Source organism: Cupressus sempervirens, chromosome 8 (assembly GCF_028749045.1).
Source record: "Cupressus sempervirens isolate cs-2001-9-10 chromosome 8, ASM2874904v1, whole genome shotgun sequence".
Classification (NCBI taxonomy): domain Eukaryota; kingdom Viridiplantae; phylum Streptophyta; class Pinopsida; order Cupressales; family Cupressaceae; genus Cupressus; species Cupressus sempervirens.
The window spans coordinates 746287055-746313827 of record NC_143125.1 but is presented as its reverse complement, the minus strand read 5'-3'; positions in this window follow the sequence as shown (position 1 = coordinate 746313827).

Here is a 26773-nt window from a genome sequence, read left to right as displayed (position 1 = left end):
TTGGATGCAGTTTTCAGCCAAGGGGCACCAACACACTTTGAAAGGCTTACAACCAGGGTCTCTCAGCATCATCAGTTCACACCGTATGGAAAAACTTCTTAAGAAGAATTCACATGGTGTCATCGCTCAGCTCCATTCCATTCAGATGCAGCCATCAGCAGTCTCTAGCACTCCTGCCGATCTCCAACACATTTTGGACAAGTATTCTGGTATATTTGCTGAACCTGTGGGATTACCTCCTTCTCGTCCAGAGGACCACCGTATTCAGCTCCTTCCTGGCAGTGTTCCGCCCAACATCAGGCCCTACCGCTACCCATTTCATCAGAAGACCGAAATCGAGATACTTGTCCATGACTTACTGAAGCAAGGAATTATTCGCCCTAGTACTAGTTCCTTTTCTTCTCCAGTTCTGCTTGTTCGCAAAAAAGATGGGTCATGGCGACTTTGCACTGATTTCCGAGCACTTAATCATCTCACTATAAAGGCCAAGTTTCCCATTCCAGTTGTTGATGAACTTCTTGATGAACTTCATGGGGCTCATTTTTTCTCCAAGTTAGATCTTCGTTCTGGGTATCATCAAATTCGGGTTAATGAGGAGGATATACCTAAAACTGCCTTCCGCACACATGATGGTCACTATGAATTTTTAGTCATGCCCTTTGGCCTCACGAATGCTCCTTCAACATTTCAGGCAGTGATGAATAACATATTTCGACCATACCTCCGGAAATTCATTCTGGTCTTCTTTGATGATATCCTCATATATAGCAAAACTTGGGCTGAGCATCTCCATCATCTGGAGCTTGTCTTGCAACTTCTCTCTGATCATCAACTCTATGTAAAACTATCTAAATGTGTGTTTGGCCAGGAGGAAGTGGAGTATCTCGGGCATATTGTTGCACACCATGGAGTGCGGGTGGATCCTACAAAAATAGATGCCATGAAAACTTGGCCGCATCCTAAAACTCTCAAGAGCCTTCGGGGTTTTTTGGGGTTGACTGGCTACTACCGCAAGTTTGTCAAAGATTACGGGAAAATTGCAGCACCATTGACAGCTCTGTTAAAAAAGGATGCCTTCTCCTGGACCCCTGTTGCTGAGACTGCATTTGAACAACTGAAACAGGCTATGTGCAGTACACCTGTTCTCGCGATGCCAGATTTTTCCAAACCCTTCACTATTGAGAGTGATGCTTGCGGCAATGGATTGGGTGCTGTTCTCCTGCAAGATGACCATCCTATTGCGTTCACTAGCAAAGCCCTCTCTGGTAAGAATCTAGCCCTCTCTACTTATGAAAAAGAAATGATGGCTATTTTGCATGCTGTACAGAAGTGGCGACCATACCTCTTAGGGAGTCATTTTTGCATCAGAACCGATCACCAAAGTCTGAAATACTTCCTAGAACAACGGGTATCCTCTCCTACACAACAGAAATGGGTCAGCAAACTCATGGGGTATGATTATGAGATCACCTACAAGAAGGGTAAGGAGAATATTGTGGCAGATGCTCTTTCTCGCACATTTGATAATCAAGCTTCCCTTTCCGCTATTTCTATGCCCATTCCCAATTGGTTAGCGTCTGTTCAGCAGGGCTATGACAGTGACTCTTCTTTATCTCAAATCATTCACCAGCTAGCCAATAATCCTTCTGCTATACCACATTACTCTTGGGATGGTGCTTCTCTTCGATACAAGGGTCGGCTAGTGCTTCCTCAGAACCCAGCTCTACATTAGGCTATTTTTTATGAACTCCATGCTTCTCCTTCAGCAGGGCACTCAGGCTTCCTCAAAACTTATGAGCGAGCAAGGAGAAACTTCTTTTGGAAAGGGATGAAACAGATGATTCAACAGATGGTGGCTGAATGTGATACTTGCCAACGCCACAAGGGTGAAATGACCCTCCTTCCTGGCTTGCTCGAACCATTGCCCATCCCTACACGGATTTGGACTGATATTTCTATGGATTTCATTGAAGGGCTTCCTAAATCCGGTGGCAAGACAGTGATCTTGGTTGTGGTTGATCGTCTCTCGAAATATAGTCATTTTTGTGCCCTCAGCCACCCCTATACTGCCTCCTCTGTTGCACAAATCTTCATGGACCAGATATTTCATCTTCATGGACTCCCTTCTTCCATTGTCTCTGATCGTGATGCAACTTTTACCAGTCATTTTTGGACTAAACTGTTTCAGAAAACTGGCACCAAACTGAAGATGAGTTCGGGCTATCACCCACAAACTGATGGTCAAACTGAAATTGTCAATAAATGCTTGGAAACTTATCTTTGTTGCTTCACTTCCGAACAGCAACATCAGTGGGCCAAGTGGCTCCCTTTAGCTGAATGGTGGTACAATACCTCTTACCACACTGCCTCTAAAATGACTCCATATGAAGCAGTCTATGGTCAGGCACCTCCAGTGCTTCTTCCCTACACTCCCAACAGCTCACCAGTCCAGGCAGTTGACATAGTTCTCCGCAGCAGGGATCAGATTCTTCGTACCTTACAGGATAATCTTCACATGGCCCGTAATCGGATGAAACAGCAAGCAGATCAACACCGTTCTGAGCGCTCATTTCAAGTTGGGGATATGGTTTTTCTTCGTCTACAGCCATACAAACAATCCTCCCTAAAGCTGAAAGGGCGTCATAAGTTGGCCCCAAAATTTTATGGGCCTTATAAGGTTCTGTAGAAGATTGGTTCAGTTGCTTATAAACTGGAACTTCCTCCTTCTTCCCGCATTCATCCAGTCTTTCATGTTTCTTGTCTAAAGAAAGTTCTGGGTACCACTGTCAGAGCACAAACTACTCTCCCTGAAATGGATACGGAAGGATCCATTATCCTAGAGCCGGTGGCAGTCATTGACCAGCGCACTCGCCAGCTTCGCTCTCGCTCCATCTCTGAGGTCTTGATTCAGTGGCATGGCATGCAACCAGAGGATGCTACCTGGGAACCCCTTCTTCAGATTCAACAACAATTTCCACACCTTAAGCTTTGAGGACAAAGCTTTTTTCTAAGGGAGAGGGGATGTTAGGAACCTGTGTGTTCCTTCTGTTTATTTTGTTAGAGTAGTGTTGTTGGACGCATATGCTTTGTAAGTCGTCCCGTGAGTATATTTTATTATCCCACATGCATAGGTAGTATTACTTTTCTAGATCGTACCCAGTATATAAGAATAGGTTGAGGCCCTTGATGGGCACGAACGAATTTATTGTATTGAGCTTGCTCAAAGGAGGTTACCCCCTCGAAGTGGCCTGCGATCAGTAGATTCATTCTGAGTTCTGCTATCACTTTGTATTCTGTTATTTCGAGCATTCTCACGATATTGCTATAAGGAGGTTCTTCACACCTTAGTAACACATGTCATGATGAAATGGCTTAAAGGGGATGAAATGGCTTAAAGGGGGTTATAGGTTAGTCTATAGCCCCATTTGACCCATATGATCCTTTACCATATGTCAGCAAGGGTCCTAGGGCCCATAGGGACACATGTCATGATGAAATGAGTCAAAGGGGGTCATAAATTATCATACAACCGCCTTCAACCCATATGATACTACTACCCATAGGGACACATGTCATGGTGAAATGGGTTGAAGGGGGTCCTAGGTTATCCTATGACCCCATTTCACCCATATGATTTATTACCATATGTTCCTAGGGGTCCTAGGACCCCTAGAGACACATGTCACATTGAAATTGGTCAAAAGGGGTTGTAGGTTAGCCTACAACTACATTTGACACATATGATCAATTACCATATGTCCCTATCAGTCCTAGGACCCATAGGAACACATGTCATGATGCAATTGGTCAAAGGGGGTTGTAGGTTAGCCTACAACCCCATTGAACCTATATGATCAATTACCATATGTCCCTAGGGGTCTTAGGACTTGTAGTGACACATGTCATAATAAAATGGGTCAAAGATGGTTGTAGGTTAGCATATGACCCCATTCAATCCATGTGATCAATTACCATATGTCCTTAGGGGTCTTATGACCCTTAGGGACACATGTCATGATGACATAGGTTGAAGGCAGTTGTTGGTTAGCTTATGAACCCATTCATTCCATATGTCCCTAGGGATCCTAGGATGCCTAGGGACACATGTCATGATGAAATATTCTAAAGGGTTTTGTAGGTTAGCCTACAACCCTATTTGACTGATATGATAAAATACTATATGTCCCTAGGGGTCTTAGGATCCCTAGGGACACGTAATAATGAAATGGGTTGAATAGGGTCATAGGTTAGCCTATGACCATCTTCAACCCATATGATTGATTATCACATATCCCTAGGGGTCCTAAGACACCTAGGGACACATGTCATGATGAGATGGGTTAGAAGGCATCGTAGGTTAGCCTAGGGTCCCATTGTTCCCATATGATTGATAACCATATATCTCTAGGGATACATATCACAATGAAATGAGTCGAAGGGGGTCAAGGACTAGCCTATGAACCCATTTGACCCTTACGATTGATTACCATATATCCCTAGGGGTCCTAGGGAAAAATTTCTTGATGAATTGAGTCAAAGGGGGTTGCAGATTAGTTTACAACCACCTTTGACCCATATTATTGATTACAATATGTCCATAGGGATCGTAAGAACCCTAGGAACACATGTCACAATGAATTGGGTTGAAGGGGGGTCATAGGTTAGCCTATGAACCCATTCGACCCATATGATCAATTACAAAATAATATATAATAAGTAAATTCTATATATATTTATCTAATTATTCTCAAGTATATATATGATTATGGTTACTAAAAATCTTTCGTGGAAAATTAATAATGGTACTAAAGCTTTATTTTGGGATGATTCTTGGAATGGGTTACTAGTTCTTAGTACTAAGCATTCTTTTGGATTTGGAAGCATATCTTTTGTGAGCATTGGGGTTACTATGTTGTAGACTACTTTAAGAAGGTGGACCCAATCTTAGGTGTAGTTAGCTAGAAGAATCCAAAAGATCTTCCTATTCCAAAGGAGGTGACAGGGGATTTTGTTAGTATGTGCAAAGATAGAATTGTGCTAATCTCAAAGAAGAATGATGAATTAATATGGATTCCTAATTAGGAGGGGAGATACTCAGTAAAACTTGGGTATTTGGCTGCTTCTTTTCAACAAGTAGATTTGAGAAAATCAAGGGCATACACATTTTGTTGGAACTCAACAGTTTTTCCAAAAGATGACTGTTTTGCTTGGCTAGCTCTTAGAAAGAGATTTTTGACAGGGGAAAGGTTGTAGAAGATGAAAATTGTCTAGAACTTTCAATGTGTATGGACTTAGAGGAACTTGAATCAATAGACCATTTATTCCTTCATTGTAAAATGGCTCAGCAATGTTGGTCTTTTGTTCTTCAAAAATTAAATGTTATGTTTCTATTAGCAAATACACTATGGGATTTGTTTAGTCATTGGCTAGCTTTGAACAATCAGTCTTTCTATGCTTGCCTCTAGAAATGTATTCTAGCTCTTATCATTTGGGCTTTATGGTGGGAAAGGAACAAATGCAGTTTTAGACAATAACATTCAGATATAGGGGTGTTGAAAGTTTTAGAAGGATCAATAGTTGAAGTGGTTTTGGCTTATGTGAAAAAAAATGAACATCTAATTGTAATAGGTTGGGACATTTTAATGTCAAATAGATGGACAAACTTACCTTCTCCTAGTTATAATTTTATTATCTTAGGGCCAAGTGTCAAAATAAATAGAAGAAAAGTTAGATGGATTCCTCCTAAGAAGGGAACTATAAAGTTAAACTTTGATGGATGTTCAAGAGGAAATCCTGGAGCTTCAAGTGTAGGGGTGTGTATCAAACATCATGAGGGCAAGGTGATTGATATTATAGCTAAGAAAATTTCTTCAAGAACTATTAATTGTGCAAAGAAAATGGCTCTTTTGTTTGGGGTTGACCTTGCCTTAAACCTAAATTGTTTAAATATTCACATAGATGGTGACTCCACCTTCATAATAAATGCATGTTTACAGCATAAAGAGGAAAATTGGAATTCAAGTACATTCTTCTTCAAGCTTGGCTTACTAATGATAGATTTAATTTTGTATCTTATTCTCATACTTTGATAGAGGGAAACTGAGTAGCAGATATTCTATCTAATTTGGGTTGTGATTTATAGGGGTCATATATGTCAGTAAGAGAATTTGATGCTAGATTATTTCCTAATCTTTCCAAGGAAATAGATGAAAATAGTAGATATGTCACCTAATATTTTATACATGAGATAGTATTTGCTGAATGCATGATGTGTTTTAGTATATTTCGAGTAAGATTAGGTAGATGCTATTGTCAAGTTGCTTGGGGTTTTGGTTTTGACGAGTGATTCAAGAATAGTGATGTTATATTGGTTACCAAGAAACTTGGCTTTAGTGTCTATTGAATGACTTGGTTTAGAGTTGTTGGAGATGCTTGGGTTTGGCATTTGTCAAGTGACCCTAGCTTAGAGTTGACTGAGTTTGGTCAAGGTCAGTGATTATTGAGTGACTTAGTACAGAGCTATCTGAATGACCCAATGCAGAGTGGACCAAATTCGGTTGGGTTCATTGATTACGAGGCGACTCGATATAGAGCTAGCCAAATGACTTGATGTAGAGTAGATTGAGTTTAGTTGGGTTCATTGAATACCAAGTGACTCAATATAGAATTGATGTAGAGTTTCCCAAGTGTGATTGGGAATAGTGATTGCCAAGTTAATTCCATATAGTATTTATCAAGTGAGTCAGTTAATGTTGGTTGAATTGTTCAGGTCTAGTTATAATAAGATATAGAATATTAGTAGGTTGTTCATGCCATTGTTTAATATGGATGGTACAAATTTGATTTGTTTATGTCAACTTGTAAATTAGAGACTTTTAAGTTCAGCACAAGTTAATAGAAGATTTGATAGTGGAATATATTTAATGAATTGCAAGTTGATAGAAATGATACATTACATGGATGAATATAGGAGTTTGAGATCATCTCACAGCATTCAAAAGGTCCTTTCTTGAGTTGGTTTATGTGTAATGAAGATAAAGGTGGCTTTTAGTATGTGTAGTCATTAATTACTTGCATGATGAAGATGGTTAAATATGTAGCTTTGTCTTCAGTTTTCTTGTGTTTTCTAAATTTGGGATCATGGTTATTTAGGAAAGTGAGCACAAATATTTTAGAGTGTTCATCTTGGGGAGAGAATGTGTACTCCCATGTTTTTTTAGTGTGACAGTAAGTGAGTCAAAGGAAGTTTTGCATATAAAATGTGATGTTTGCATGCATTGTTTTAGAGAAATTATGGGTTCAACAAATTTCTATTCAATGTGACCGCAAGTCTTTTTCTCATTACATATCCTATTTTATTTCTTTACTTATGTTATTGACCTCCTCCAAGATTTGAGTTTGGTGGAGGGTATTGTAGATATGCTTGGTTTTGGTAATCTGCTTGGATTGGAAGGTATTAGGAGTGCTCTTCATGAGTATGTCTTAGTAGTGGGTGTGTTACCTTATGCAGGGGTGAGTGGTTTGTTGCAAGATAAGGGTAATTCAAACTTCTTAACTTTTGTGGCATCCTTTTCAAAATCTTTGGGTGGTGGTAATTTAGGATAAGTGGAGCATTTAATTTGGTGCTATAAAGGTTATTTATCACAACAAGCTTGTGAACAGTTAAAAGAAAAGGCTAGAGTAGTTGATGAACTTATAATGCATGATCATGAGGTATTGGCACAAATTGAAATGGTGGGGTCTTTAGCTAGGAAACCTATTAGAATTATGTAGATTGATAACCCATTGGGAAGGTTGAACCTCTCAATAGATCATGAACCTTCTTAGATGGAGTGGGAACCATATTGACTGACTGCATACTTGTGCAATTGGTTTTTTTGGTGAGCATAGTGATGAATAAAACATGCCCTCTACTAGTTTGTGATTTTATAGTTTCATGCTGGTATAGTTGGGGAGATTATTTTTAATTTTTATTTGGATATGTAATACATTTTTTGCATAACAATTTGAGGCTATGGATGTTGGGATGTAAAGTTGTCAATTTCACAATTTTGTTCTTCGTATGAATTCAATGCTTTTTGTAAATGTGTGAATTTGTATTATTCACAAATGTAATTTTCAGCAAAGGAATCAATATTGTAGAAATACATAGTTATATTTCAAGAAAGTCTTGTAATTTGGGTAAAGAATAAAGGGTTTCTTGCTGAGTTCTTCCCTTCACGAGCCCTTGAACTAGCTTTGTTAATATAAATATATTTTTGGTGGCTTACCACCTTTCACCTAAAAGTAAAAATAATTTATATTACTATTATTATTATATAATAATAATAGTAATAATAATACACTACTATATTATATAATAGTAATAATATATTACTATGTTATATAATAATAATATATAGTTGTTTTATAGTATTTAAACTTGATTTCTCTCAAAAAATTTGGCATCAATTTTGGGTACCCAATATCATATTAGGTATCCAATTTGGGACTTGGTAGAGTTTTATCAAAATATTTTTTGTCACTGTAGACTCAATTTTTTCATGTTTTTTTTGGCTTTATCATGGGCTTGTAGAAAAACTTTGTTTGGGGCCCATTGTTTGAAAAGGTTTCTAAAAAAATTGATTAGGTGTCCAATATTGTTGTCTAAATTGGGAGTAGCAGTCGTCAAAAGGAAAAATGCAAAAGAGTGGTATCAAATGAAGAGATTTTAATATAAAGGGAAAGAGACAAGGTAAATAATAAAAAGGAAGAACAAGGTATGTTAAATGTCAATCAAGTTGATGATGTATTGATCAATGGTGAAATCATAGAGTCATAAAGTGAATATGATCACTCGAGGAATGAAAATGTACCAATTGATAATGATATTGCCAAGAGTGAAAATTTGGAGTATAAAAATTTACTAGTTCATAATATGAATGCCATGATTGACCATGTAAAAAATGAAAATGCATAGGAATTTTACATATCTCCTAATTATAACCAAAATGAAGGTCCTAAAATCCCAAAAAGGTTATTTGAAATTGATGAAATTATTATTAGTAATTTGGAAGGAAAATAATTACAAGTAACCATTTGGTTATGGACTTCAAGACTATATAAGATGTTTTTTAGTGGAGCAATGTCAACTTTTTATGCACCTATTAAAGATAAAAAAGGTGAGACCTATGCTTTCCAAATTGAAGATTCATGTCAATAACAAAATGAAAAGAATTGTCATTATTGGGAAGAATATTTTTAGTGCTCTGAATAGCATTGGGAAAAATAGTAGGGAGAGGATAAGAGAGCTACTCAAAGGGTTATTACAACCTCTTTTGTATGCAATCACTTGAGAAAGGGTAGATATATGAGAGAAAATTGTATTGACTTGAACCTAAATTGTACTACTTTGAGAGGAGCATTTACTAGATGGGAGAGAATTAATGATCCTCTCCAAAATGATACATGGGATTTTGGTGGGAGACTTCCACATTTTGATAAGAAGCTAACCAATGATGTGAAGAAAGAAAATACATAGTTTTGACGCTCTAGCTCAAGAGTCTCACCCAATGCTAAAGACATGTTGATGTTAAGAACGAGCATTAGAGACTATACACCACATAAAAAATATTATTTGGAGGTAAGTTAAACTATGTTGTTCAAATCATTTAGAGAGATTCATCTAAGATTGCATGCATCACAAAAGGCTTTTGAATCCTTGAATCCATTTTATTGTGTGTCATTTAAGACTTGAAATACATGTTGTTGCAAATATCATGTGTAGTTTTCTATGCACCATGAACTATTAAGCACCATCCATTCTACTTTGCATAGTAATGAAATGTTGGAGAACTATGGTGCTAGCGGGCTTCCAAAATCATCAAGAGACTTGCTAGATCAATTTTTATGTCCTAGAGTTTATGGTCATTTCTTTTATAGAATTTTTTTCCTAAATGATAAGTGTCCATGATGTGGTGGCTTACCCAAGTTTGACACATATTTCCATGAGGGGGGAAAAAAATATCTTGGGAGGACAATATTAAAAAATAGGTACATGAAACAGTGAAATACACATTGAAGAGTGGAGGCCAGGGCTCTAGATGTGAATTGGTTGCAAATGAAATCAGTGTGGCTAGTTTTATTTTAGTTTTAAATAGAAATATTTTCTACAAGTATGCAACACACAGTCACAGGTCTTAGTTGTTGGATCAACAATCTAAAATTTGTAAGGAGACTTTTTAAACTGGCACTATTATATCAGTTATTGATTTTACAAATAACTACACATTACAACCTCGAAATGAGACACAATCTTAGTATTACAACTCCATTCAAATTGCTATTTTTTTCCACATAACATATATACATGCCCCTAATAGTGCATAAGATAATCAAAAGATTATTAGAGAGTACCATTTTTACATGAGTGATTATAGATCTCACTCTCATGAGTTGGTGCAACATTGTCTTGAGAATTATTTTGATTGCTTATAGGAGCATATGAACATTGCTATGGATAGACATATCATTTGGTTAGATAATTGCATAGGTCAATTCAAGAATGCTCACATGTTTTTTTGGTTGTGTAGGATTCATGTAGAAAGGGGAGTGCCTCATATTTGGATTTTTTTTGAGTTTGGCCATGGGAAAGGGGAACATGATGAAGCAAGGGCATGTGTAAAGAGAGCTCTAGTCAAGAAGTAATTTAAGATATTAGGATTAGAGCTTCTTGATGATTGTAGCATTTTTTATTGGTTTAGTTCAACATTATCACAAGGGGGAACTCTTGATTTAGTAATATAGATATTCTTTTGGCTTGTTGAGGAAGGGTTTGTAGATGATAGATCAGATTGTGCTATTGTTAGAGATTCATCAAAAATGCATTCAATCCAGAGCTTTGATTCTAGAACATGGACAATTTGGACATGAGAACTAGATTTTTTTTGTCCCATTTTTTTTTTTTCAGTATGATTGGGATTACTGTGAGTTAAGTCAGTGGGTGGGAACATGGACTTCTCATTAGCTTACTCCATCTTCTATGGCACCCTCTATTAGAAATGCTGATATGGAAAGTTTAGTTGAGCATAACCATCGATCAGATCTTCTTTAAGTAGGATATGTCTTTGCATTGGTTGCACCATAGGGAAATGACAAGAAATTAGATTATTGGTTGACACATTGTGTAAGAGGTAAACAAAAGCTTGTATAATTGATTACAGATGATGATGGATTCACATATCCTACTAGTTTAGTTGTTGGGGTTGAAACATAACTATAGACTTATATACTTATAAGGAGCAAAATTCTTGCATTCAAAGACTATCAGAAGATAAAATTATAGAATAAAATGTGAAGTTGTTGAAGCATCAAGGAATACCAAAAGTAAAATAACATTTTACTATTACTAATGTTGATCATGAAGCCCTATTGGAGATCCTAAAGTAGAGAGAAGACCCTACAAGAAGACTCGACTGGGTATATTTACTTCTTATCTTCTTCTTTTCATAATGATTTGGTTAACTTATTCTTATCTTGTTTAACACAATTATTTGTAGATATTTTTTATGATATTGGAATGTAGGTACATCATGAAGAGTAGGTGTACATGAAGATAAAAACTACATAATGAGTACAATGAAGAAAAATCTATTCTATTTGTATACTACTATTCTTAGTAGTTGTGTATTTATGTAATAATGACGAAAAAATTGAGATAACATAAATATAAACTTGTTGATTTAATGTAAGAAATAAGGATGTTTTTACTTAATGTAATTAATGTGGAGGGACCTAAAAATTGATGTTTATACTTAATACTAACACCAAAATTTTGTTGTTCCCAATGCCAAAACTGAGGGAGCTAAAAAATAATGTTTTTACTTAATACTAACCCTAGCGACACCCTTGTTCTAACTATGGAGAGCCTGCAACATTGTGGCCACTGTATATTAAAGAGTCTCTAAGGTGCTCTATGTACATTTGGAGATCGATCTTCTAAGAGTTGTAACTTAGAGCTCATGGGAGATATTGGTGAAACATCATTGGTAAAGGATGGCGATGTAAAGTTATTATATTCCATTTGGATTTGGCATAGTGATCGTGCTCAGTGCCAAAACTTTTAGTGTGCCTAAGTTCATTGGTCCATCATTGTGTAACTTTCAAACTATTGATCTTGGCATAAAAAATTTAGCCCCATTACCTTTGGATGGGTGAATTAACCCTACTGACACTCTTATTTAGGATGCAGAGAGCCTATAATTTTCATGACTACCTTGTACCTAAGAGTCTCCAAGATGCTCTAAGTGCATTTGGAGATTGATCTTTTGAGGGTCGTAACTTGGAGCTCATCAGAGATATTGGTAAAATATGAAATGCTATAGGATGGTGATGTTGAGGTCTACAATAACTTATCTCATTTTGGAGAGATAATATCCTATTTCAATTTGGCACAATGATCTCACTCGATGCCAAAACTTGTAGTGTGCCTTAGCTCATTGGTGCATCACTGCATAATTTTGAAACCATTGATATTGGAAATAAATTCTCATCATCATTAGCTCTATAAGGGTGGGTGAACCCTAGTGACAGCCTTATGTTGGGCATAAAGAGCCTAAAATATTTGCATCCACCCTATACCAAAGATTTTGCAAGATGCTTTAAGTGCATTTGGAGATTGATCTTTTGAGGTTTGAAATGCAAAGCTTATGGAACTATTGGTAAAATGTCAAATTCTATAGGAAAGTGATGTTTTCATCTATAATAAGCTATCTCATTTTGGAGAGATCACATTCTATTTAGATTTGGCAAAATGATCTGGCTTGATCTTAGTGTGCCTCAGTTCGTTGGTACATCACTACATAATTTTGAAATTGATGATCTTGGCATCAAATCATTAGCACCATTAGCTCTAGATGGATGGGTTATCTCTGGTAACACCCTTGTTCTTGTCATAGAGAGCATAAATATTTGAGGCCACCCTATACCAAACAATCTCCAAGATGCTCTAATTACATTTGGAGATTGATCTTTCAAGGTTCGTAACTTGGAGCTCATGGGCACTATCAGTGAAACATTTAATTCTAGAGGATTCCGATATCATGGTCTATAATAGCCTATCTCATTTTAGAGAAATAAAATTCTATTTGGATTTAGCACATTGAGTTCACTCAATGCCAAATCTTGTAGTGTGTCTCAATTCAATTGTGCATCACTGCTTAACCTTCAAACCACTAATATTGAAATCAAATCATTAGTGTCATTATCTCCAACTACTTACAACCTTTCTTTAGACATAGAGATTCTGCAATTTTCATAGCCACCCCATACCTAAGACTCCCCAAGATGCTCTAAGTACATTTGGAGATAGATCTTGTGAGAGTTGTAACTTGGAGCTCATGGGTATTATTAATGAAACATCAAATGTTTCAAGATGGTGATATCATGGTCTATAATAATCTATCTTATTTCAAATAGATCACATGCCCTTTGGATTTGGCACAATGATCTCGCTCGATGCCAAAACTTGCAGTGTTCCTCAGTTCATTGGTGCATCACTACATAATTTTCAAATTGTTGATCTTGGCTTCAAATTTATAGCACCATTAGCTCTTTATGGGTGGGTGAACCCTAGTAATTCCCTTGTTCTATCTATGGAAAGCCTACATCATTTGCAACCAACCCATACCAAAGAGTCTCCAAGATGCTCCAAGTGTGTTTGGTGGTCAATTTTCCAAGGGTCATAATTCAAAGACCATAGGGGATATGAGTGAAACATTAAATAATATAGGATAGTGCTTTGAAGTCTATAATAACCTATATAATTTTAGAGAGATCACATTCCATTTGTATTTGGCAAAGTGATCTTGCTTGGTGCTAAAGGTTGCAATGTGCCTAAGTTCATTGGTGCATCACTACATAACTTTGAAACCATTGATCTTGGCATCAAATAATCAACACCATTACCTCTGGATGGGTGGGTGAACCCTAGTGACACCCTTGTTCCATCCACAAAGAGCCTATAATGTTTGTAGCCACCCCATACCAAATAGTTTCCAAGATGCTCTAAGTGCATTTGGAGATTGATCTTTCAAAGGTCATAACTTAGAGCTGATGTGTGCTATTAGTGAAAATTTTAATGCTATAGGATGGAAATTTCAAGGTCTACAATAACCTATTTGACTTTAGATAGATCACATTGGATTTGGATTTGAAATAGTGATCTCGCTCGATGCTAAAACTTGCAGTGTGCCTTAGTTCATTGGTGCATCATTATGTAACTTTGAAACCACTAATATTGGCATCAAATTTTCATCACCATTAGCTCTGAATGGGTGGGTGAACCCTAGTGAGACCATTTTTTAGGCCTTGGAGAGCTTGCAACGTTTGCAGCCACCCTGTATCAAAGGGTCTCCAAGATACTCTAAGTGTGTTTGGAGATTAGTCTTATGAGGATCATAACTCAAAGCTCATGGGGGATATCATTGAAAAATCAATTGAAACAACATTGTGATAATGAGTTATATAATAACCTATCTCATTTCAGAGAGATCATATCCCATTTGGATTTGGCACAATCATCTTGTGTGATGCCAAAACTTGTAGTGTACCTTAGATCATTGGTGCATTACTATATAACTTTGAAACCACTAGTCTTGGCACAAAATCATTAGTTCTATTACCTTCAAATGAGTGGATGAAACCTAGTGATATCATTTTTTTAGTTATGAAGAGCCTAAAATTTTTGCAGCCACCCTATATCTAAGAGTGTCGAAGATGCTCTAAGTGCATTTGGAGATTGATCTTCTGTGGGTTGTAACTCAAAGCTCATGGGGGATATCAATGAAATGAGTATGTGCAGGATCATGGTGTACCAAACTATGGCCTTAAGTGGCAGTGAAAAATTAGCAAATCAGTGTTATGTCAACTTGACACATAATTTTAAAGTGGTTATGGACTTTATATCAAAAAGTTGTAAGAAAATAATCTTTAGGAAATTGAATCTAGTTTCTAAAATACAAGGTCTTATCTAGAGAAAAAATTATTTGATTGGTCAAAAGTTTGGATTTTAATGCAATTCTACAAAAATTTCAGGGTGAAAATAAAAAGTAGGTGTATGTCTGACCACCTTAATCATAAGAAAATGATAATATTTTTAAATATAATTTTAGATATAAAAAGTAGACCCATGCCTAGATGTGACACATATTTTTGGGAATTGTTATTCCAAATAAATAATTAATTATGAATTTTCTACTATATTATTTTCAGAATTAAAAAACTCCCGTGTCTGACCACCTTAACTAGTTCAAAAAAATAAAAATTAAGTTCTTTTTTTTTTTTCCTTATAGAAGTCGAAGCATAGAATGTGACGCATCTTTTGGATTTCACAAATCTTATATGGTTTGAAAGTTATAGCTATTTTTCAACCAGTATGTCAATCAACACTTTGTAGCTAACTCCATTAGAAAATAAGTAATAATTACTTACTCAACTTGTAATTTGACAAACCTTACATTTATGAAAAGCTAAGAATATTCTTAAGAAAACCTTTTAATTACATCAAATTGTGGCTAAAAAAAAGTCGTCAGCTACACGCTTGAAGTAAAAAACACATAAAAACATGCCAAAAACACATTTTCAAGATGTTTTAAAGATGACCATATAAGATTGGTATCGAAAGATATAGTAGGAATTATAAAGGTATGAATTTTTTTCATTTAGTATTAGGATGGGTGGGAAAAAAGTTGGAATAGATTTTGAAATTCTTTGAGGCATTTCAGAACTACATATTTTTCAGATCGCCACTTTTTGGCACACCATGATCCTGCACATACCCAAACATTGAATGAAATAGGAAAGTGGTGTCAAGGTCTACATTAACCTAGTGGCACCTAGTTATACCCCTATTTTGACCATAGAGTCCATATAACAATTGTGATGAGTATATAGTAAAATATCTCATAAGACTAAAGATGGGCTCCTAAGACCAAATTGTCCATTGATTTGGATAATATAGACATCTTAAGTGATTGTAGAGATCATTTCAAACTAAACATTCAGTCAAAATTTGATAATAAAGGTTGTTAAATTGTTCTTCACAAATTATTTTATTTGAATTAAATGTAACAAACATGATCAAAATGAATGTTATTTCATAATCACGAACATTACAAAAGATCTACAATAAATTGAATAATACTATAATAAATTAATATGTATATCCTTGTGCATTTATATGAATAAAATATATCAAAATACATGTATCAATAGAAAAATTATGGAAATATATATCAAAGTTCATGTATATCCATAGACAAGTTACACAAATATGTATCAAAATACATAGATCCATATACAAAATGTGCTTGATCATACCATCAAAATGAGTACAATATCAATAATTTTTAATACAATGTGGCATATTCCATCTCAAAAAGTCTCATGATGCATCCTATTACAATTAAACTATCTTATGCTACTAGTGGATCATCAAAATGTGGCCTCTTAATTGAACTAGGTGGATCAGATGCCTCCTACATAAACTAAAAAAGAAAACCCAAATTTAGACTACTAAATTCATATGATTCTATGTATGTAATATTGAATTAATCAAATGCATAATGATCCTTTGTTTAATGAAGATTTTTAGTTTTAAACTTTCATCATAAATACCTCTCTTATTGACATCCTGTGGTAGTCTAGAGTCCTCTCATATGTCCTCAGCAATGCTTGAACCTCACTGAATATGGCCTATATATGTTCAAATATGGTTTTCATATGGATCTAAAACTTAAAATTGTTTCCATACTTTAAGTCTACCACTTATGTGCTTTAATTATGAGATCAAGTCAATATAAAGAGTCTAAAGTCCTTGTCTAGGTTGCCATTAGGGCTATTTTTCTTCTCATCTATCCCTTTGATCCTATCTATGCAGGACATTATGAAAGCTATGCCCTATAAGTTATGCTAGGTGGTGTAGGTTTGGGGAAGGATGATGTCAAGCGTATTCCTAAAATTGGGATAAAGTTATTTTCTCTGTAACTCTGATGTATGCTCAAGGTGTGCTCATCTTAAGACAAATTTCTTTAAGAAAAAGTTCACATGGATATTCAAATCCAACACAATAAAGAGTAATAGGATTAAGGTCAAGGAATGTATCTCTATAACTAGAATGTTTAGAGTCAAGCTTGGTGGAACCAAACAAAATATAGATGATAAGAAGAAATGGTGAAAAACATCCAGTGGTGGTGAGATGCTCAGCCAACCTCGATTTGTGAATGCAAGACAAAATCAATGGTGTAAATTAAATGTACATGTATACACAACAAAAATAGAAAAGTGAAACTTCTCAAAGAAATGTCCTAAATTGATGGATGAAGCCTTAATCAATGACAAACATTTTAATCTCATATTCACGTAATCTATAGTTGAAAGGTCAAACTCTTGTTATGTTTCACTACATGTCAAGGGTCCCATAGTGCACCATGAAAAGCCAAGTTAAGGATTGAGATTCTACGAGATAATGAAATTCATTGATCTAATATTTTCATGAAGTCTGGGCCTAGTTTGACAATGTATCATAATCATCTAACAAAGAAAAGATCAATGACTACAACTAAATTTTGGGCTGATTTGGGAAATAATCATCTTGTATTCACATATTCTCTAGAAAGAGGATATGTGGCATACATGATGTAACATTTATTATGGTATCACCAACCTTAAAAAGTGTTACACAATGTTTGATCAATAACAATCAAATGGCCCTAGTCATGTTTCGAGCCTACATATTTAAGGAAAAAAAAACTTTTGGAGAAAGTCTCTAGAACATACCCCCACTATCAGATCCTATTAGGGATGGGAAGATCTATAATGGTCATCACATCCAAGAGTAAATCATGGAAAAATAAAGTAGTGCCACATGTCATCGAATAGAAAGTTGGAGTCAAACCTAAAGGAAAGAAAGAAGATTAAAGAGAAAATTCACCTAATGACTCCCATATCCTTGCTAAGTGTAGATACTTGGGAGATAATAATATTAGGAAAATACAACCATTGATTCAATTCATAAAGGAACAGCTATGTCTAGGTCAGTTATAATATAATGAATCAACCATGACCATCAATTCATTCGATGAAAGAACTACAAAGAATGGACTCGATCAAAGCACAAAGACCAAGTCATGATCATCAATTTGGTAATATAAAAAGATGCATCAATGGTGGTAATTCAAACTCAAAGAAACATATAAAGTTATGAAATAAAAATGATGGTGCAAAGAGGTTTTTGTAGAACTAGAAAAGATAGTCAAGCATTTTAGGTGACTTTTTTTGACAATGGAGAATTGCAAAGCCTAGAGAGCATGCCAAATGTCAATAGGGAACATGAAAATTCTAGAATTTGATGTCAAGAGCATTGGAAAACCATTTCAAATTACTTACTAGTTCTAATATTTGCATGATTTCCCCTTCTACTAGCTAGGTGATGATGATTCATTTATCCTTCTAATGTAATATAACTAGCCAAGTTTGGAAGGGCCTATAAATATAATTTTAAAAGTTAATAGAAAGTCCAAAAAAAAAATTTTGTGAACTCTTAGTGTACCAAGGTCTTCTAATTTTTACATGGACTATTTTTCACTCTTTGCATGTTAGAATAGATTGTTCTAGAACAAAAGGATATGTATTGATGAGGTTTTTGATTTCTTGTTGATTAGACTATTGATATAGGGTCATTAGTGTAAGTTATCTAATTGTTAATTTCATTTGCAAATTTGATTCTTTTTCTAGAGTTGCATTTACATTCTTAGACTAGTTGCATTGTGTTATGTGAAATATGAGTTTTAATGACCTAGGGGAATGTTGTTGGGAAGTTTTCTCTAGACAAAGTCGTAGTTGGGATTATGAATTCCTTGTTCTCTTATGATAGTCTCTACATTCATTAATTTAGTAGTAGGAGTAGAAGTAAGTTTATAGGTAGAAGTTATTAGAAGTCTAATTTTTTCTAGGTTTATTTTGTTGATGGGAATCCTTGAAAACCATTCAAAACATATTCATTGAAAATATTTGTGCATACAAGTTAGTTGACCTTTCAATCCAAGGGAAGGTGACACTAAGGTACATCAACCCATTCTATTTATTAACATCCTTTTGTATCCAAACATTGGGCAATTTAAAGAGTCAAGGAATGAACCAAACAAGGCTAAAAAGCTATTAACCAACAATTTTTGGTGACTCTATTGGGGAAGGATTTAATAAGAAAATATTTGACCCTTATCCCTATAAAAAGAAATTTGACAGTCACATTTAATGCATTGTATGAGTCACATTGAGGGTCGTGAGGAAATAAGGTGCTTCCCATTAAGGCCTACTTCTAGTTATACAACCCAACATGCTGTTAATAGAAGAGATAGTCAAGTTAAGAATTAGAAGTGTTATTGTAGCAATAAAGGTTGAGGCAAGTTTGATTGCATCTATTGTGAAAGAATCACTTCATTCTAGATCCTAAATACACCATAAATGTTCTTAATGATGGTCAAGTTCATCTAATATTTGAGGAACTCAAAATAACTAATTTGTCTATACTATAAGATCCTTTGAGAAGAGGAAGATTGCAATCAAAAGATTCAATACTAGAAGGTATTCATGGTGTTCTATTCCCACCATCTCTTCTTGCCTATATAAGATGTAGCTTATCTTCTTCTCCACCTATAATTTGGTCACAAATTTCTTCATTGTAATGGGTTGTAATTCCTACTTTTGTTAGTTTCCAAGAAACTCTTGTCATTTTACCAACAACCATGGGAATACCTTGGGGAAATTCTATTGGCCCTCTTAACCTTGGGGCTAATAATGACCTACCAAGAGCATATAGAAAGAAATTCCCTAAATTCACTAGGGATGGAATAGTTTCTACAAAGCAACACCTTAATGCATTTCATGGAGCTTGTAGTGTGGTTAATCCACAACATGAAGATGTGGTTGTGCAAATATTTGTTGATACCCTCATTGATGATGTAATTGAATGGTATGAAGACCTCCTTGCTTGATGTATTACAATCTAGAATAACATGAAGTAGAGATTCGACGATTGTTATAAAAGAATAAAAGATGCACAAATTCTTTTGTTCTAGTTAACACAAATGAAGAAGGAACCCACCATTCCTATGAGAGAATTTAATGCAAATTTTAAAAAAATGATCAAAAGAATACCTGCTACAAGTGCACCAACATAATATAACAAGAAGACATTCTATATTAGTTTCATGCCTCCTAATCTTGGTTACTAGATAAGAAGAATGCATAAATAGATAATCTATAAGCTATCTAGAAATTGGATATTGAGATGGAAGATGATATGATTACTTCTAGAAAATGGAAAAGGGAGATCCAAACTAGAGCAAGTACAAACAACATTGGCAACACCAATACATAAGCTATGTTCAAGAAGTTATCAAATGGGATGATCACCTTGTAGAGGCATATAGGTAAACCTAGTCCTTACATTCAACAACCTTATTAGGGCATAACTAGAAAATAGCACCAGTGAAAATTTCTATAACTAATACCTTCTCAACAAAGACTAGAAATCAAATCCACCCCTAAGAAGTATAACTTGTGTGTATTCCACCAGAGAGTGGACCATGAAGAAGAATATTTTCCAATGGAATATCTAGATAGCAAAGATGACCCTAGTCCTAATGGTGACTCTATACATTATTATTTAGAGTATGAGTCAGAATTTGAGCAAGGATATAATTTTTTTTCTACTTTAAATGGAACTCAAATGATAATCATGAAAAAGGGGAAAAAGGAATAAGAACCAAGCATCCACTTCCACCCTTGTTTAGAAGAATATTCTTGCAGTCAATCCTAGAAAAACTAGTGATTCTATGCATTAAACTTCTTCAAGAGAACAAAGTGGTAATTCATCTAATTCATGTAATATTGTACAATATTGTAAAGATGCCAAGATTCATATCTCTTCCTTTAATTACCTAATGTTCATTCTTGATCAATTACAAAGACTTGTTGAACAATGCAAAGGTGATATCAAACATGAGAATATGGATCGTGAGAATAAAAATGTCATTGTTAATGATCAAGGAGCTAGTACTAGTAAAGGACCTTTTTCTAAAGAAGAGTATGCCTTACCTAAGCTTTCCCAAGAAGGAGACTCTAATTTTTTAGCCATTGTCCTTGGCCAAAATCTTGATCCCTTTTATGTCTCTCTATATAAATGGTAATAGGTTGAACAATTGCATAATTGATTTAGAAGATTCTGACAATGTAATTCATGTCTTAGTTGATAAACCCTTAGGTCTCCCACTCACTAATACATTTTGGTGTTGTTATTGAAAGGATGCTAAACAAGTTCCCCTTATAGGATAGATTAAAGATGCCTAGGCTTCCTTAGATGCCTACCCTACTAAAAGGCTGAAGTTTACAATTTTGGTTGTAGACATCCCTGCTAGTTATGAAATTCTCCTAAGATATAGTTTTGGTATAGACATGGGGGGAGAAATAAATCTTAATTGGTCTTACAATGTCATACCAATTGGAAACAAGAATAGAGCTAGAAGAGAAAGCCAAATTCATAGTCCTAATGTCAGATGATCCTAAAGTCCAAATTATATATCAAGAAATGGAATTTGGAAGCTATATACTCTACATTAATGTACCTAATATACAATAAGAATAAGAGTCTCCTGATAAGGATCAAGTATGGACACTTGAATTTGATGGGAGTTGTGCTTCAATAGGTTCTAGTGCTAGTGTAGTGTCGATATCACCAAATGGAGAAATGACTTACCTTGCTTACAAATGAGAATTAAAAAATACCAATAATAAAAATGAATATGAGGATCTTCTTTTGGGAATAGGAATAGTGAAGAAAAGGGGAATCAAGGTACTAAAGGCTCAGGGGTGACACTGAGTCAATTGTTAAATAGGTTAGAAATTAGTACTCAGTAAGAAATCATGGACTTAGGAATTACTACAAAAGGTGCAGGAAAAGATTGAAGATTTTCATGCCTTTTCTATTTTAAAAGTGCCTAGGGGGAACATTATACTAAGGCTGACTATTTGGTAGTATCAGCATCCTTTCTTCTTCCACATCCAAAATTTGTTGATAAAATTTATAAAGTTTAAGTTCATTTTAGACCAAACATTCTTCACAATGATGAGTAATGGAAAGTATTCCAAGATGATAGAGAGATCCAATATTTCCATTAAGGAGGTAAGCCCTTTACAAAATAGTACTTTGAGGGAAGCTCTAGCCCATGTTATTATTTGTCACCAGATACCAAGAAGGAGCATGAGTCAAGCATAATTTAGTTTAAAGGTACTACTATTCCTCCAATTATTTTCTTTAGAGAAACTCTTTAATCATTAAGAAGGAGAGAAATAGGAAAGGGGAAACCAATGGTGAGTATGTTGGGATAAATATAGGAATTGAATTAAGCTAGAAGATGGTAAACATAGGAAAGTGTTTCACACAAGAAGAAATGATAAAAATCAAAAGGCTACTCATAGAATATCATGTTTTCTCTCCTTGGGGATATGAAGATCTCAATAACTTCATGGATGGTTAGTTCAAACATGAGACACCTCTTAAACTAGATGTAGTACCATTTAGGAAAGAGAAAAAAACTATAATCCTATCATTGGAAATGCAATCTATAGGGAGATTAAGAAAATGCTAAAAGATACAATTATATATCATATCCATCATTCTACTTGGATTGCAAACATAGTACCTATTAGCAGGGGAAATGGAGAGATAAGAATATGTGTGGATTTCATAAGTCTAAACCAAGCCCCCCTCAAGGATAACTATGTACTTCCAAACATGGATCACTTCTTACAAATAGTTTTAGGGTTGGAAATGATGTCAATGTTAGATGAATTCTAAGGTTATAATTAGATCCAAGTAGAACAAGCTGATCAGTTCAAAACAATGCTCACCACCCCATGGGAACATTTGCATACAATAGAATGCCATTTGGATTGATTAATGTAGATGCTATGTTTCAATGTCACATAAATTTATCTTTTGAAGACTTGAAGGATAAGATCATTATTGTGTTCTTGGATGAATTAGAATTTTTTTCTAAGGAAAGGAAAGACCACATCAAATATTTGGAAAAATTACTTTAGAGATGCAAGGAGCATGGTATTTCTCTGAACCCCAAGAGGTTTATTTTATGTGTCACAAAGGGTGAATTGTTGGATCATATTGTGTCTCAAGAAGGTGTTAGAATTGACCCTATTAGATTCAAAACCTATTCAACAATTGAGCTTACTAGCTAGCATGATTTGAGTAAAATCTTTGTTTGGTTAGGTAAAATTTTTGAGGAGGTTTGTCCCTAATTTTTTAGATATTGCCAAATGCATAGTTGATATGATGAAAGGAAAACAAGATTTCAAGTGGAGTGAGGATGGAAGGAAGTCTTTTGAGGATATAAATGATTTTTTTGCTAAGGCCCTTGTGCTTGTTCATCTTGATTAAACTAAAGATTTTGTAATTTAGCTATGTGTTAGTTCATACACTCTCTTCTATGCTAATGCAAGATAACAAGGAGAGAGTGAAGGATCCCAATTGCCTTCATGAGTATGCCATTGAAGTATCATTAAAGGATTCACAAATGGAGAAACATACTTATGTAGTGGTGAGAGCACTCAAAAAAATAAGATTCTATATATTGTATTCTCATTCAGTGATATAGGTACTAGATCCTATTATAAAAGGTAACTTAACACAATAGGACATTAGTTGCAACAATAGAGCAGTCTAGGTTGCAAAAGTAAAAGAATATGACATTGAAATCAGGCCAAAAAAATTTTCACGTGGAAATGGATTATGTAAACATGTGGCAAAGAATCACTAGCAAGTTGAAATGGTTGGCAGTCCAAGGGTTCTCATGGTAAGTCTCCAAGATACTCAATTCTCTAATGTATTATATTTTCCTACTTATGGTGATATCTAGTTGGACTACATTCTAAACAAAGAAAAGAACTTTAAAAAGGGCCTTAAAGTATGTAATACACAATGACATTTTGTATAAAAAGGCTAATGATGGTACCTTTCTGAGGTGTTTAGATAAATAAAAGACAAGTTAAGTTGTTGAAAGCCTTTCACAATGAGGCATGTGGAGGACACTTTTCCTCTATTCTCACTACATTCAAAATCTTAAGGCAATTTTACAACTATCTTTGCATGTTCTATGATGTCTATGTGTGGGTAGCCAATTGTGAGAAATGCAAGTTTTTTACTAGGAAACCAAAGCTAGTTGCCTCATCTCTTAGACTAGTAGTGATTGAAGCTCCTTTTCAACAATGGAGATTGGATTCCATAGGCCTAATCAATCCACCATATAGCCAAGGTCATGGTTACATTTTGGAAACTATTGATTACTATCATTTGATTTCTACAATCCATTAGTAATATCAGAACTTTTCTAGAATTTGATTGTGTCTAAATTTTTTTAGCATCAACATTTTAGATCACACACAATGATCCATCATTAGGATGAAGAGAAAGAGAATAGATAATTGTGTGTGATCAAAAATGTTGATGCTAAAATAAATAAAAAATTAGACATAATCAAATTCTAGAGAATTTTTGATATAATTATTGACTACTTCAAAAAGTGGGTTAAGGCCAAACCAATGAAGAAGACTACATGTAAAGTTGTGTTTGAATTCATAAAGGAGCATCTATTTGTTAGGTTTTCTAAACCAATAAAGTTGATTATGGATAATGCTTCTTATTTTTCTTCTTTAGAAATTTTAGAATTTTTTTATGATAATGGTATTATAACTAGTCATTCTTCTAATTACTATCGTCAAGGGAATGAGCAGGCTAAGTCCAATATCAAGAATTTGGTCAACATTTTGAAAAAGTTGCAGTTTTAGACTATGAGAGAAATTGGCACAATAAATTATATGATGCACTTTGGGTCGATAGGAATACACCCAAAAATTTCATTGGAATCTCACCATTTGAGTTAGTCTATGGAGTTGAAGCTAATCAATCCTTTCCCCTAGAGCTTGCCACCTACAAATTGAAAATTGTGATTAAAGATGACACATTTAGAGATGGAATGGAGAAAAGGATCCTATATCTCACCCACTTGCAAGAAGAAAGAGAGCAACTTGTAGATAGAATTATACAAAATCAAAGATGAGTAAAGAGCATGTTTGATAAAATAGAAGGACCTACGAGATTTATGGAGGGAGACATGGTTTTTCTATGGGATAAAAGGCTTGAACCAAGAGGTATTCATTCCAAATTTTAATTTTTGTGGAAAATACCATTCAAGATTATTCAATTCAACAAGAATAATGCATTTAAATTATAACATCCCATTGAAGAAGTATTGCCATATTCCTACAATGGCTAGGACCTAAAGTTGTACCTGATTCAAAATTGAAGGCAAGTAACCCCTACATAGTTAGCTAGTTAGATAGTCTTCCTTTCCTACTTTGTGTTGTAGATTTTCTCACCTTTCTTTCTTAGTTTTTATTTTTTTTGTTTTCCTAGGGTAGATTTCTTTTTTGCGTGTGCTTTAGTTTAGTTTCATGTCTAGTGTTTTCCATCCTTTCCATTCAAAACTAGAGATTACTAGATCCTTGCTCAAACATTGGCATGCCTATGTCCCCAATCAGAGCTAGTTGTTCCTATACTTCTAGTCTATCCCTTTTCTTCCTTAGGTATGAAGTCAAGCCAATGTCAAGAGTCTAAATTCTTTATCTAGATTATGATTAGGGGTGATTTTATTCTCATCTATCCCTCTAATCCTATCTATACCAAAAATTATTAAAGTTATGTCCTATTATTTATGCTAGGTGATGTAGGTTTGGGAAGGGATGATGTCAACTGTATTCCTAATATGAGAAGAAAGCTATTTACTCTACAACTCTAATGTATTTTCAAGGTGTTCTCATCTAAAGAAAAAATTCTTTTGAAGGATGTTCACATGGATATTCAAAGCCAATGCAATAAAGAGTAATGAGATTAAGGTCAAGGAATGTATCTCTATGAATAGAATGATCAAAGTGAAGCTTGATGGAACCAAACACAATATGGATGAAGAGAAGAAATGGTGAAAAAAATCTAGTGATGGTGATTTGTGAAATCAACCTTGATTCATGAATGCAAGAAAAATCAATGGTGTAAATTAACTCTACATGTCTAAGTATAAAAAATGGAAAAGTCAAACTGCTAAAAGAAATGTCCTAGATCATTGGATGAAACCTCAATACACGATATAGATTTTAATCTTATATTCATGTCACCTAAAGTTAAATGGTCAAACTCCTATTATGTTGCACCACATGTCAAGGGTTCTGTAGTGCACCAAGAAAAGGAAACTTAAGGATCAAAATTCCATGAGACAACGAGAGCTGTTGATTTAATTTTTTCATAAAGACTAGCCCCAGTATGAAAATGCATCCTAATCATTTAGCAAAGGAAACATCAATGACTCAAAATAAATTTTGGGCTAATTTTAGGCAATAGTCATTTTGTATTCACATATTCTCTAGAAAGATGATATGTCGCATACATGATGTAAAAATTATTACGGTATCAAAATCCTTAACAAGTGTTACACACCATTTTATCAATAATGATTGAATGTCCCTAGTTTTGTTTGGGGCCTAAATATTTAAGGACAAATGTTTTGGAAAAAGTTTCCTAAATGTACCCACACTGTCAGATCCTATCAGAGATGAGAAGATCAATTATGGTCATCTTGTCTAAGGGTAAATCATGGACAAATAAAGTAGT